The sequence below is a fragment of the Eulemur rufifrons genome, chromosome 2 (assembly GCF_041146395.1).
Source record: "Eulemur rufifrons isolate Redbay chromosome 2, OSU_ERuf_1, whole genome shotgun sequence".
NCBI classification, from domain to species: domain Eukaryota; kingdom Metazoa; phylum Chordata; class Mammalia; order Primates; family Lemuridae; genus Eulemur; species Eulemur rufifrons.
The window spans coordinates 101,405,503-101,418,198 of NC_090984.1; the positions used below are offsets into that span (position 1 = coordinate 101,405,503).

General features: G+C 52.3%; 1 pseudogene; it reads left to right on the forward strand.

Moving 5' to 3' along the window:
• LOC138398619 (elongation factor 1-gamma-like) overlaps nt 1–12,696 on the forward strand; it is a 30,697-nt pseudogene that overhangs the window by 2,073 nt on the left and 15,928 nt on the right.

Sequence of the window (12,696 nt, forward strand, 5' to 3'; positions counted from 1 at the left end):
GTATATCTGTTGTGCAGTGTGTGTGTTTGTATTCATTCATTCCTTCTTTCCTTTGCACATACTGCTTGAACCCTCCTATGCTCCAGGCACTGCTCCGGGTGATGGGAATGTGATGTGGAGGGTCCCTCGAAGTTTACGTTCATGGGGGGCTGGGGACACAGCTGGCTGAGGATGCCGAAGCTGTCTTTCTTCCCTCCTGATTTGAACACCACACTTTCGGCAATTCTGTGATTCTCACAAGTACACCTCAGTGTTTTGTCACTAAACTAGGGACATTACCCTTCTAAGCCCAGCTTCCTGGTGTGAGATGAATTAGCTAGGGTACGCAAGGTGGCGGAGACCAAGAGGACTCCAAAATTTCCATGGATTGAACAGAGAGTTTCATTCTTGCTCACGCCCAGGCTGGGGCAGGTGTGCCAGCAGCTCTGCTCCCTGCACCCTGGCTCCATTTCTGACCAGCCACGTCACCTCAAGTGACTTCCTCTGCTTCCAGCGCCCTGCTTCTGCATCTATAAAACAGGAATCATAAGAGTACTTACGTCATAGTACTGGCCTTCCTGGGTGCAAGAAACGGTAGCTGTTGGGCGTGATTTCTAATTCAATTTTTGATTCCTATTAGAGAAATAAAAATACTACAGTTACGGAGCAGAGTCCTTGACAGAATGGACACAAGACAGATAGAAAATAAAAAATATTATCTTCTGCCACTTGCAGAGGAACAAGAGGATGGAGAGGTTCATGCGTAGGTCCACGCAAGCAGTAATTCTCACACTCACAATCCAGGCAATCAGTCCTCTACTGTCACTGGGGTAGTGACCTCAGAGTAGCTCCAGTGCTGAGGGGATGACAGAGTCAGTGCCCATAATTCCACACAATTATTTATCACCACAATCACTTACTGCTGTCTCAGGGAGAGAACTAGTATTTATTGAATACCTCTTATATGCCAAGCATGCCTCGTGCTTTAAACACCTCAGCTCATTGAATTCTGACCACAGCCCTATGAAGGAGGTTTTAATCATTACCATTTTAAAGATGGGAACATGGAGGCCCAGGGAGTTTAATCTGCCAATAGTCATTTAGCTACTAAGAAAGGAACAGTGAGGGGGATCAAGCCTAGATCTTTCTCCAGTGAGCATGAGCTCTATCTCCCAACCAGACTGCAAGTGCCCTGAAGGCAGGGCCAGTGTCTCCAAACTTTTCTGGATCTTCCGCTTGCTGGAGCAGAGTGTGTGCTTGACAAACTCTGGGCAGTTGATGTATAAGAGGGAGAAGCCCTGTTCCTAGGGACTGACCCGTCCACAGGGAGTCGGGCAAATACAGATAAACTCGAGGGGCTAGGCTGCAGAAACACTGTTAGGGCCGTGACAATAAAAGGGACCCCTAGCAGCCCTGGGTCCCAGGCTGCAGGGCAGCCAGGCCAGCCCTGGCTCCCAAGGATGCCCACAGACACAGGGCTTCCCATACCTGCTATTAGTCATGGTCTTAGCCTGAAACACCTGCCCCAACCCATCCCAACTTCTTGGCTTCAGCGTCCTCGCTCACTTGCCCATTTTGGTTTAGCGTCTTCAAACGTTTCCCCAACTACGGCCTTTGCTTCTCTCTTAACAGCAATTCAGCATCTGCCTCTGGAGAGGTGTCTCAAGTGGCCCTGGGTAAGCACCCTCTCCTTCTGACCCTGTTCCTGGGCCCCGGACTTGAGTGTGCTCAGAGGCGGCTGGGAAGTGGAATGTCCAAGGACTAAACTCTCCTTTTCCCTGGCTGGCAGAGAGAGCAGCAGTGGGCAGCTCCAGGCCAAGGGCCTTTTCACTTCACAGGCTGAGCATGTGTCATAGCCACCAGCTACCCAGAGTCCCCAGCAACAAGATGCTTGGTTGGCCACCTCCGCCTTCTCCTCCTGCCTCCCAGGCTGGGATTTCCTGTGGACCCCCACCCCCTGGCCTCGACCCTGTGCCCTTCTCTCCAGGCACTTCTTCTAGGCAGGATCCGATGGCTTCCCTGGCCACAGACACTGGGTAAGATGCCCCTCAGCCAGGCTCCCATAGCACCTGGAATGCCCCTCCCTCCTGGCACCTGGCCCTCAGTGTCAGTCATCTGGTTGCTTATCAGTCTTGCCTCACAGAATATAAGACCTAAGAGGCAGGTATTGTGTCTCTTGTTCACCCTGTATCCTCAGCGCCTTGCTCAGTGCCTGGCGCATAGTAGGGCTTAATTGACGTGTGTTGAGTTGGGCCAGTCCTCAGAGTCTACTCTTTTCCCCATGGGGGAAATGTCCTAAGTCTGCCCATTCCTTACTCAAATGTCCTTCAGCTATTCAGAGGTACCCCCTCCTGGAACCCACACTCAAGACCTTTCAACTTGGGTGGGCCTCTCTGGTAGGGGTGAGGGAGGGAGTGTGGGAGAGCCACCTCCTCTTACTGTGTAATCATGTGCTGGGCTGGTCACCACAGTGCCACCAGCCCCCATGGGACAAGGCTCAAGTCTTAGGCTAGAGCCCAGAACCCAGTGGGAGGCCTAGGGTAGGGCCCAGTTGGAAGGGGGCCAGGACAAGAGCCCATGGGTGACCAAGTGGCTCCCAGGGGTGGGAAACAAGATGGCACCCACCACAAGGGCTGGGAACAAGGGAAGCCAGGCAAGGTGCCCACGGCCTTGTCCCAGGCCTCTGAGGCGTCATGTTGTCACCAAAGGAATGGAAACCTGTACTTTGGGAACTTGGCAGCTAGGGCTGGGTTTTTCGTGTTTTCTGTAATTATTTCCCTTTTGTTCTCCCTTAGTATTTAGTAAAGCCCTTTGTGCAAATGCCAGCTGGTCTCAGCTGTGCTAAGAGGAGTGACAAAGGGGACTCTGTGCATGCTCAGCCCTATGCTTTAATGGAGGGACCTAGCATAGTGGTGGCAGCAAAGTCAAGGACCACCAAGGACATATGGAGGCTCTGGGGACCACAGCCAGCACTTCATGTCCAGACAGCCTCCTTGTCACCGCATCTCCTTCCAGGCCCTTCCAGCCCCAGCCTTGACAGCCTGGGCTTTCTGGAAACCTGGGGGCTGGAGAGCCAGCCACGGCGGCTTTGAGGAGGGGCATTTGTTCAGATCCTAGTGGTGTCGGAGTTGACAGCTCTCATGACATCCAGGGGCCGGGCACCTGCTGCGCTCCAGCTGCCCAGCAGGGGGGCAGTCCCTCCCCGGCTAGGGGCTGCTTGACAAGCTGCTCTCGAGGAATAGAGGAATCGGCCTCACGAGCTGGCACCCGTGGCTACCTCCTGCTCTTACAGCCCAGGGCCCTTTCGGAGCCCTTGTCCCCTGCCTATCTGCTGCCCACCAGGGGTGGACCCTCGCCGGTCCCTTCCCACGTGCATCCTTATTTCCCGTGACTATGCCCCTTTCTCCTCCTAAGCCCTCTTCTCAACCCCACTGCGTCTGTCAGCTGCTCTGGTGAGAGGGGCCGGGGAGACCTTCCTCCTCAGGAACAATCACCCCTTTCTCTCTGTAGCGTAAGTGATACACGAGGAGAGGAAGCTATTTGTGACTAATTGGCTGTGATGTGGAATGGAGCCTTTGGAGAGACGGAGAGCCCGCCAGTAGCTCGGAGCTGTCCCAGGCGACAGCTGGGTGGTTCTACTCAGACCAAACAGCAGGTCACCCCTTCCTCCTCCCCGACTCTGCCGGGGTGGCCTGAGGGATGTTGGCAGGTGGTAGCTGCTGCCCACGTCGCACCTACTGTGTGCCGGGCTCCCTGCTCTGTGTGCTCAACACACGGATATCTCCCAACCACCTTCAAGGGAAGTATTGATATTATTATTGTCTCCACATTTCAGACAAGCAATTGGAGGTTCAGAGAGGTGAACTCACTCATGCCAGGCCACGGCCAGCAGGTAGCAGAAGGGAGAGGGGTGGATGAGGACCGGCTGCGGCTGTAGAAGGAAGCAGTGTCAGGTGGGGATTAAGAGCCTGCTTCTCACCAGCTGGAGGACCTTGGGCAAGTCTTTGCGGCTCCCTGACCCGTCTCGGAGGCTGGCTGCGTGGCTTAGATAAGAAAGTGGTAGCTGATCATGTAGCACAGTACACTGTAAGTGCTTAATAACTGCAGCTATTATGATTATTTCCTGGAGGAAACAAATTTCCACCAACCTTCAAGCAGACCCCGCACGGTGAGCAGTCAGGGAAGCCATCTCAGAAGAGGAGTGTCTTCTGCGGAATTCCTCTGCCTCCAAGGGTGGAGCCAACTCAAAGACCCACTTCTCCATGGAGCCAGGATCTGGGGGGAGAGGGGTGCAAAGAGGGCACCCGAGTCCCTGGGCCTCTGCCCTGTGCCGGGCACCTAAGGAGATGGCAGGGACGGTCCTCGTTCACAGACACTCACAGATAATTACGACTAGCATCTGAAGGACCACAGTCGAGGTGCAAAGTGCAGTGGGAGCATAATTGGTGGGGAAGAGGATGCTGGAGTGTGCGCGTGCGCGCATGTGTGTCTGTGTGTGTGTGTGTGTGTGTGTGTGTGTATCTGCACGTTTGCGTGTGGGTGCATAGGTGTACAAAAGTGGGGAATCAAAATAAACATTGGAACTCCCTGGCCTAGGAATCCTAACCATCTCTTCCAAGCCCAGCTGGAAGATTCTGTGAAAGGGGAGGGGAGCAGGGCCCCAGAACCAGGGTCTGAGGCTTCTTGGGGAAGGAGGTTTTAATACCCTAGCCATGTCTTCAAGGTGGCAGTGTGACCTGCAGGAACACTCCCAAAGGGAGAAAAGCAAGGCCTGCTTTGTGGGTAGCAGTCGAAGGACCTCCCTGAGCAACTGGGGGAGGCACTTGGGGTCCCTATGTCTTCAGAGGCAGAGGAAGCAGCCCCCACCCTCCGCACACTGTGTCCAGAGGCTGCAGAGTCTGGGGAGGCAGCCAGTCTGGCCCTGATGGCTGTCGCTTGGCGTCCCAGAGCTGGCAGTAGGGTGAAGTTCTGGAGTGTCAGCTTGGCAGGACAGGCAGCACTCACCCTGATCACAAGGGCCCAGGGGATGGCAAGGGGCTTCTGTCCTTGTCAGGAATGACGCTGCCTCTGCTAGGAATCGGGAAGTCAGTGGAGACAGCATAGACTAAACATGTCATAACTGGAGCAGCGTGGATCTGGGTGAGGACCCTGTGAGGGCCTGTATCTGTTCCATTTTAATGTCATCCCTTGGAGTGTTAGCTCTGGCCAGTTGTCATCTGTACTTCAGAAGGAGGGGGGCTGGGCTGGGTGAATCATCGGGACCAGTGGACTTGCTCGGCAGACTCTGAGTTGGCCCCCGACAAAGAGTGGGGGCCCCTGGCAGGGTTGGCCTGGGCTGAGGATGGGGGAGAGAAGAAACTGCATGTTCTGTGGGTCCTTCATGAATCAACCCTTCTTAGTGCCAGCTCTGGGCTCAGTGCTGGGGACGCAAAGACAGTGATGGTCCTTGAGGAACTTCCCATCCAGAGGGAAAGACTCAAGGTTGTCTTAAACGATCCCAAGTCCGTGCAAAACAAAACTGCCAGGGCCTCTGACGCAGACTCATGGTTGCGGGCAGGTGAGCAGCTCTGAACGTTCCAGGTGACCTGTCCTCTCGAGTGCCTTCAGGCACGTGAAGGCTAGAGTGTTCCAGAGACTTCTGAGGAGGTCCACAGAGAGAGCAAGAAAGGTCTCCCGTGGAGAAAGTAAGGCCTGCACAGCATCTCACAGGGTGGATTGCAGGTCATCAGGAATAGAAGGGCAGAAAGAACACTGTGGTCTAAGACAGTAGCTTGACAAGGTGTGGCTTATTTGAGGAACACTGAGGAATCCGGTGGGGCTAGACTGTGTGCAGAGTAGGGGAGGGGCTATGCCAGCAGGTGAGGCTGGAAGGGAAGGCTGGGGCCAGGTTGTGAAGAGCTTTGAAGGCCATGCTGAGAGTTCACAGTTCATTCCAAGGGCTCCAGGGAGCCATGGCAGGTTCTTGAGCAAGGGAGTGATATGGCTAGATGTGTATTTTGTAAAGACAACTGTGGGCAGGTGGAGGGTTTGGCCTACAAGCAGGAAGACCAGATCTGCGGTTATTGCAGAGCTAAGGGTGGCCTGAATCAGAACAGCAGCTGTGGGATGAGACAGATGGGACCCAATGTTACCCTGATAAAGGAGTTCATTTCTCCACCTTCTTTGGAGCTGGCTGGGGCATTGTAACCCAGTTGTGGCCAATCCCTGCCCCTTAAGACTTCTAAGGGTCTGGGTATAAGTGAAAATGTTGGGTTTGACCTCTGGGCAGTATACTTAAAGGAAGATGTATGTCTTACTTCTTCCCTATCTGCCAAGCATTGCCTGGAACTCGAACGTGATGGTAGGTGCTCCTGCAAGTCATCCTGGACCACGAGAATGAGTTGAAAGGAAATTGGATCCCTGAAAACTTCGGGGCGTTGCCATACCATCCCTGGCCTGCTTACATCCAGAATGATTTTATGTGAAGGAGAAGTAAAATCTATCTTGTTTAAGCCACTGTCATTTTGGAGTTTTCTGTTAAAACGTGCTGTTTCACATTTTTTGCGTTTCAAAGGTGAGAAACTGAGTTCCACAGTTCTATATGAGTATCCCAGAAAAAAGGCTGCATTCTTCCATGACTTGTCCTGGGAAGTGAGTCATGTCACTGCTTCCTGGGAAGAACTGGGACTCTCCCATCCCCTCCCAGTTCGAAGTGGGAATGGGGAGGCCACTGCGAAGGATGCAGATGTTGCGGCCCAGCTGAGCTGGACCAGCCGCCCCCGACGCATCCCTCCCTTCCCAGCTCTCCTCTCCCAGAGAGCACAGGAAGGAAACTGTGTTGGGGGCAAGGGGTGCAGAGGGGAGCCAGATTAGCTCCTCTTATGGTTGGATTCCCAGGGGTGGAGGAGACACAAAGTCTAGCGGAGCCTTCGGCAGACAGACAGCGGACCTCCAGCTGGCCCCTCGGGCCCCGGGCTCTTCCATGAGTCAAAGAACACTTGGCTGCTCCTCCAAATATCCTCCTCTGCCTCCAGCTCCCCTCATCTCAAAGAGAGGGGCCCTGAGGGGCAGGATTGGCTCCTACTTTGGGTGTAATGGGGTGGGGGTGGGGGTGGGGGTGGCGGTGAAGCCGGGTCTGGAAGCTGCCATCTGCAGTTTTACTCTCTAACTTCCCTGCTCTAGTAGCAGGTCAGTAAAGCTTTGGGGAGGCCAGTTCTGCCAAATGATGAATCGAGTGCTACAGATGACATCATGCACCTGAATCACTTCGGTATCCCTTCCAGGAACCTGCAGAGTTCCCTGAAGCCCATATTGACCAAACACTTACTACGTGTCAGGCCTCATGTATGCATGTGTGATCTCATTCGATTCTCACAGCAGCCCCAAGGAGTTGGCACTGGCCCCATTTTAGCAGTGAGAATAATGAGACACAGAGAGGTTAAGCAACTTACTTCAGGTCGCCCAGCCAGTAAGTGGCTGTGCTGGAACTTGAACACTAGTCATGTGATTCCAAAGACCATGCTTTTTTTTGGTTTGGCTTTTGTTTTGTTTGTTTGTTTGTTTGTTTTATTTCAAAATGTTAAGGGGATACAAATGATTTTGGTACATGGATAGCTTTTATAATGCTTAAGTCAGGGCTGTTAGTGTGCCCATCACCCGCATGGCGTTCATTGTACCTGTTGGGTAAGTTTCTGCCCCTAGATCATGCTTTTTGTCCCAGGCATCATGGGGCAGCCACAGTGGCAGGAGAGGCCTTTGCTGAGGTCACAGAGGGCAGTTTCCAGGGGGTCCCACACCCAGATCAAATTGGGAAGGAGGGGCTTAGCCCTCGCTCTCCCACCCTCCTGCCTCTCGTCCCATCTCACCACCTCCCCCTTTTCCTCCAGCCCATTTTCACTTCTGGCTGTCTGCACTGGGAAGGTCTTCAGTGACGCTGGCTTTGTGATACAACCAATAATAACATCAATAATCCCGTCAGACATGTATGATTTCAAACCCCTCTCACATACTTCGTGTCCTGGAAACGCCACTGAGAGGCAGGCGAGTAAGGAGATGGAGACTCAGAGAGGCTGAGGGACTTGTCCGGGGCCACACAGCTTGTGAGGGTGGCGTGTTGGGACCAAAACTCAGTCCCCTGGCTCCTTGCAGTGACTGACTTCTGGCCTGGGGCCTCTTAGCACTGAGTGAATGACAGCTTCCCTGTTCTAGGCCCTGTGTTGCATGATGGCAGAGAGTCTGAGGCCAGAGAGATACTTTGAGGAGCTGAAACCCAGGAGTAAACGAAAGACGAGCCAAGGAATCCCCCGCAAGACACAGAGCCAGTAAAGCAGCAATTGGAGGGTCTCGGAAGAGTCTGTTGGAGGTACCACTCCTCCTGGGGGTGGCTGCGTCTCTCCAGAGACCAAAATGTTCAATAACCGTGTGCCACATGCATGATGCTTGCCATATCTGAACACACCTACACGACTCTCTATCTACAGTTAGTCCCCCTACCCACAGGGGACACATTCCAAGACCCCCAGTAGATGCCTAAAAACACAGATAGCACTGAGCCCTACATAATGCTATGCTTTTCCTTATACACATACCTATGACAAAGTTTAATTGGTAAATTAGATACAGTAAGAGAGTAACAATAACTTATAATAAAATAGAACAATTATAACAACATACTGTAATGAAAGTGACATGCATGTGGTTTTTCTCTCTGTCTCTCTTTCTCTCCTTTCTCAAAATATCTTATTATCCTGAACCGCAGGTAACTGAAACCGTCAAAAGGAAAATCATGGGTAAGGGGGGACTACTGCATTTGTTTAAATCAGTTTTTTTTTTTTTTTTTACTTAAAAATATTTTTAAAGGAAATTGTATATCACTACCTTACATAGAAAGCTAACTGTAAAAACCAATTCAGTTACAGCTGGATGTTGCTGGGGAGGACGCTGAGGCTGAGGCCTGTTTTATTTTTGTTTAAAAGGAAGTGTTAGTGAGGTGTGAGAGACGTATTAGCTCTCAGATGAGGCCTTCTTTTTGACTCATTAGAAGGTTGGAGGCCGGGCGTGGTGGCTCACGCCTGTAATCCTAGCACTCTGGGAGGCCGAGGCGGGTGGATCGCTCGAGGTCAGGAGTTCGAGACCAGCCTGAGCAAGAGTGAGACCCCGTCTCTACTAAAAATAGAAAGAAATTATATGGACAACTAAAATATATACATACAAAAAATTAGGCCGGCATGGTGGTGCATGCCTGTAGTTCCAGCTACTCGGGAGGCTGAGGCAGGAGGATCGCTTGAGCCCAGGAGTTTGAGGTTGCTGTGAGCTAGGCTGAAGCCACGGCACTCACTCTAGCCTGGGCAACAGAGTGAGACTCTGTCTCAAAAAAAAAAAAAAAAAAAAATAGAAGGTTGGAGAGAGGGTTGGAAAGGGGACAGTTTCCTCGCTCCATGATTTAATGTTATAAAAGGCTGTGTTCAAGTCCAGCTAAATTCATCTCAAACACACCCCCAAACATCTCGTATGTCCATCCGTGAGATGAGCCAGTGGCAAAGGAGAAAGGACATTTCAAGCCCACGGTCAGGGTAGATGTGATGTCGTGGGAGCCGAGCCGCAGAGGCTGGCAAGCCACCAAGGGCAATACGGAAGGTCCGCGGCATCTTCTCTCTGGAAAAGAATGCAAAGGATACATAGACTTTTCAGCTTTGGCACATTCTTTTACAACTTGCAAAGAGTTTTTTTTTTTTTTTTTTTTTTTTTTTAAGCATTTGAGGCTCATAGCCCTGTGGAGCACACAAAACAGTACTTTCTAGTATGGCTGAGAAACCTCAGCTAGTGAGGTTTGCAGGGACCAGCCAAGGTCACCCAACAGGTTACCCCACAAAATACGGAGTAAACACTGGGTCACCCTCTCTGGAGTCACTCCGTCCTCAAGGAGGAGCATGTAATATCCACTTTGTAAAAGAAACCTGTCCCCAAGTGAAGCAAAACCTGGACTCTCGGAGGTTGGTCCTGGAAGAAGAACTTCTGCAGGATCCTGGGAGTCTGATCTCTGCCCTCAAAACCACATTCATCTCCCCTTGGGGTCTCTGTCTTTCTGATTCCTGCTGCTACCACCCTGTTGGTCCCAGTGGATGCTCAGGGGAGGGAAGGTCAAAGGGGAAGCAAACGCTGAAGGAATAGGAATGAGTTCAGAGATGGAGATTGCTGCCGCAACCCCCCTACCCCCCACCCCTTGCCAACCCCCTGACTGTGTCGCTGGAGCTGGGCAGGGGCCTTAGTTCCTATCCTGCGCCAGCCTCCACATGGACAGCCTGTCTTAGAGCCCACCGCCTGGGAGCTCCTCCAGCACTTGGCATCGTCTTCACGGGCCAGGTCAAGAGAACCCTGTTCCCAGCCCTCAGTCCAGCCAGGCCTTTGCAGCTCAGGGTTGGCTTCTGCGCCAAGAGACGTACTTTTCATAACTGTTCCCGCAGCGCCTCCCTGCAAGTGAGACCCACCCTCTACGTTCAGGGGTGTGGCCTAGCAGGAAATCACATCAACTTTGTCTTAACTAAACAATATATATTCATTGTGGAAAATACAGATTAGCATAAAGAATAAAGTAAAAATTGCTTGCCCAATCTCATTACCCCCACTAATATTTGATGGTATATCCTTCTAGACTTTTTTTCTATCATACATATTATTTTCCTTGTAAAAATGGCATCATATTGTTTTATAGCATGCTTTTCTTCATTTTATCATATTTTGTGAGTGCCTTCCCGTTGTCAGTAGTGAAAATTCTACAGCCCTGCTGTTCAAGGTGTGGTCTGGGACCAGCAGCATTGACGTCACCTGAGAGCTTGTTAGAAATGCAGGATTTTAGGTCCCATCCCAGACCCATTGAATCAGAACCTGCAATTTAACAAGCTCTCCGGGGAATTCTTGTGCACACTAAAGTTCAGGAGGGACCATTTGGTGTAACTTTGAACAGTCACACACTCAGAGAGAGCTCACCACTGCAGGTTAAATTTTTCTTTTCAAACTCACCTATAAGTGGGCGTTTAGGTTATATCTAATATTTTCTCCATTGTTAATAATGCTGTGACGAGCATCTCTATACGTATTTGTTGCACGTGTCCCTTAAATTCCTAGAAGTAGAATTTCTGGGTCAAAGGCTTTTGATGCTTATTGGCAAGTTGCCCTACAAAAAGGTTGTTTCAGCATACATGCCTCCTGCGATGTCTAGGAGGGACAAGATCCCTATACCCTGGTATTATTGTTCTTTGATGTCTTTGCCCATCGGATTCATGAAAGTCGTGCCTCAGGGTTGGCTCCAGACACACTTCCTTGCTTGTTAGCCAGTCCAGTTGGACATTTCTCCAAATGAGTATTGGCCACTTGCAATTCTTCTGGCAGTGTGTCTGCTGGGGTGTTTTTTATCCCCCAAGCCCACCAAAATAGTGACAGATGTTGCCAGGGAGGGGTGCAGGGAGGGTGGCCCGAGCCCAGGCCTGGTGTAGAATCCTGCGCACAGAGGTCACTCATGTTGCTGCCTGGCTGAGGGCACGGTGAGCTTGGGCCAAAACTCAGACCCCGCCTGGCTCTCTTGCAGGCGTCAGACTTGTGCTGTGTCCAGACCCCAGAGCAAGTGCCCAGCCAAAGCCCTGCCTCCTGGCCTGTGAGGCCTGGGCCCCGGCTGCCACCCAGTATGGCGCTTTCATGCTGTGCTGGCCACCCCATGGTTCTCCAGGCCACCAGGCAGACCGGCCAGGTGTGCTGGGAGGAGCCAGCAGTGAGGACAATTCAGGGAAGTGACCCTACCCGGTCTCGGAGGGCCTGCCGCAGCAGGCATTGTGAGCCGCCCACTGGCCACGGCTGCTGGAGCTGCTGACGGTGGCGGCAGGAAGCGGGGCGCTTACTCAGCCCCTGGCCGCACGTGGCTGTGTTTGCAGCCTCCCTTCGCCCAGCCTTCCTCCCAGTGCAGCCTGCCCAGCCAGCAGCTGGGGGAAGGAAGCAGGAGGGACCACCCTCCACATCCCCTGCAAGGCTGCACCTGTGCCCCGGCGGCCCTGCCACCTGTTGCTGACTGGGCATGAGGCCGGCCCTGGGGCCTCAGCCATGGAGTAAGTCGTGGGCCTGGGGTGTGTGGTGGGCAGGCAGGCTTGGGGTGGGCCCCTGAACTGACATCGACTGAAGGTACCATCTCGTGGGGCTCACTCTGCCCAACCCCCACAGCTCTGGAACTACGTGTATTATTATCCCTTCAACAAACAAGGAAATCAAAGCATAGAAAAGTAATACTACCTAACCTAGAGATTGCTTGTAGGTGCCAGTAACTCTGCTGAACGCGTTACGCATGTTAACTTATTTAAATCGCATAAGAATAGTAGTACAATAGTAGCCCCATTTTCCAGATGAGGAAAGCAAGGCATAGAGAGGTGAAGCTACTTGCTCTAGGTCCGCGGTCCCCAATCCCTGGGCTGCGGACGAGTATCGGTTCATGGCCTGTTGGGGACCATGCCATAGAGCTCTGCCGTGCCCCCACCCCTGGTCAGTGGAAAAATTGTTTTCCATGAAACTAGTCCCTGATGCCAAAAAGGTTGAGGACCGCTGCTCTAGGTCACACAGTCTGTTATGGGCAGACCTCAGTGTCTGACTCCAAAGCTCACACCCTAAACTCATTCCCATCACTACGAGCAGGTGACTTTCCAGAGCCCCAGGCCTGGCCGAGAGCAGCAGTGGAGAGGGGGACGGGGCCAGGCTGCT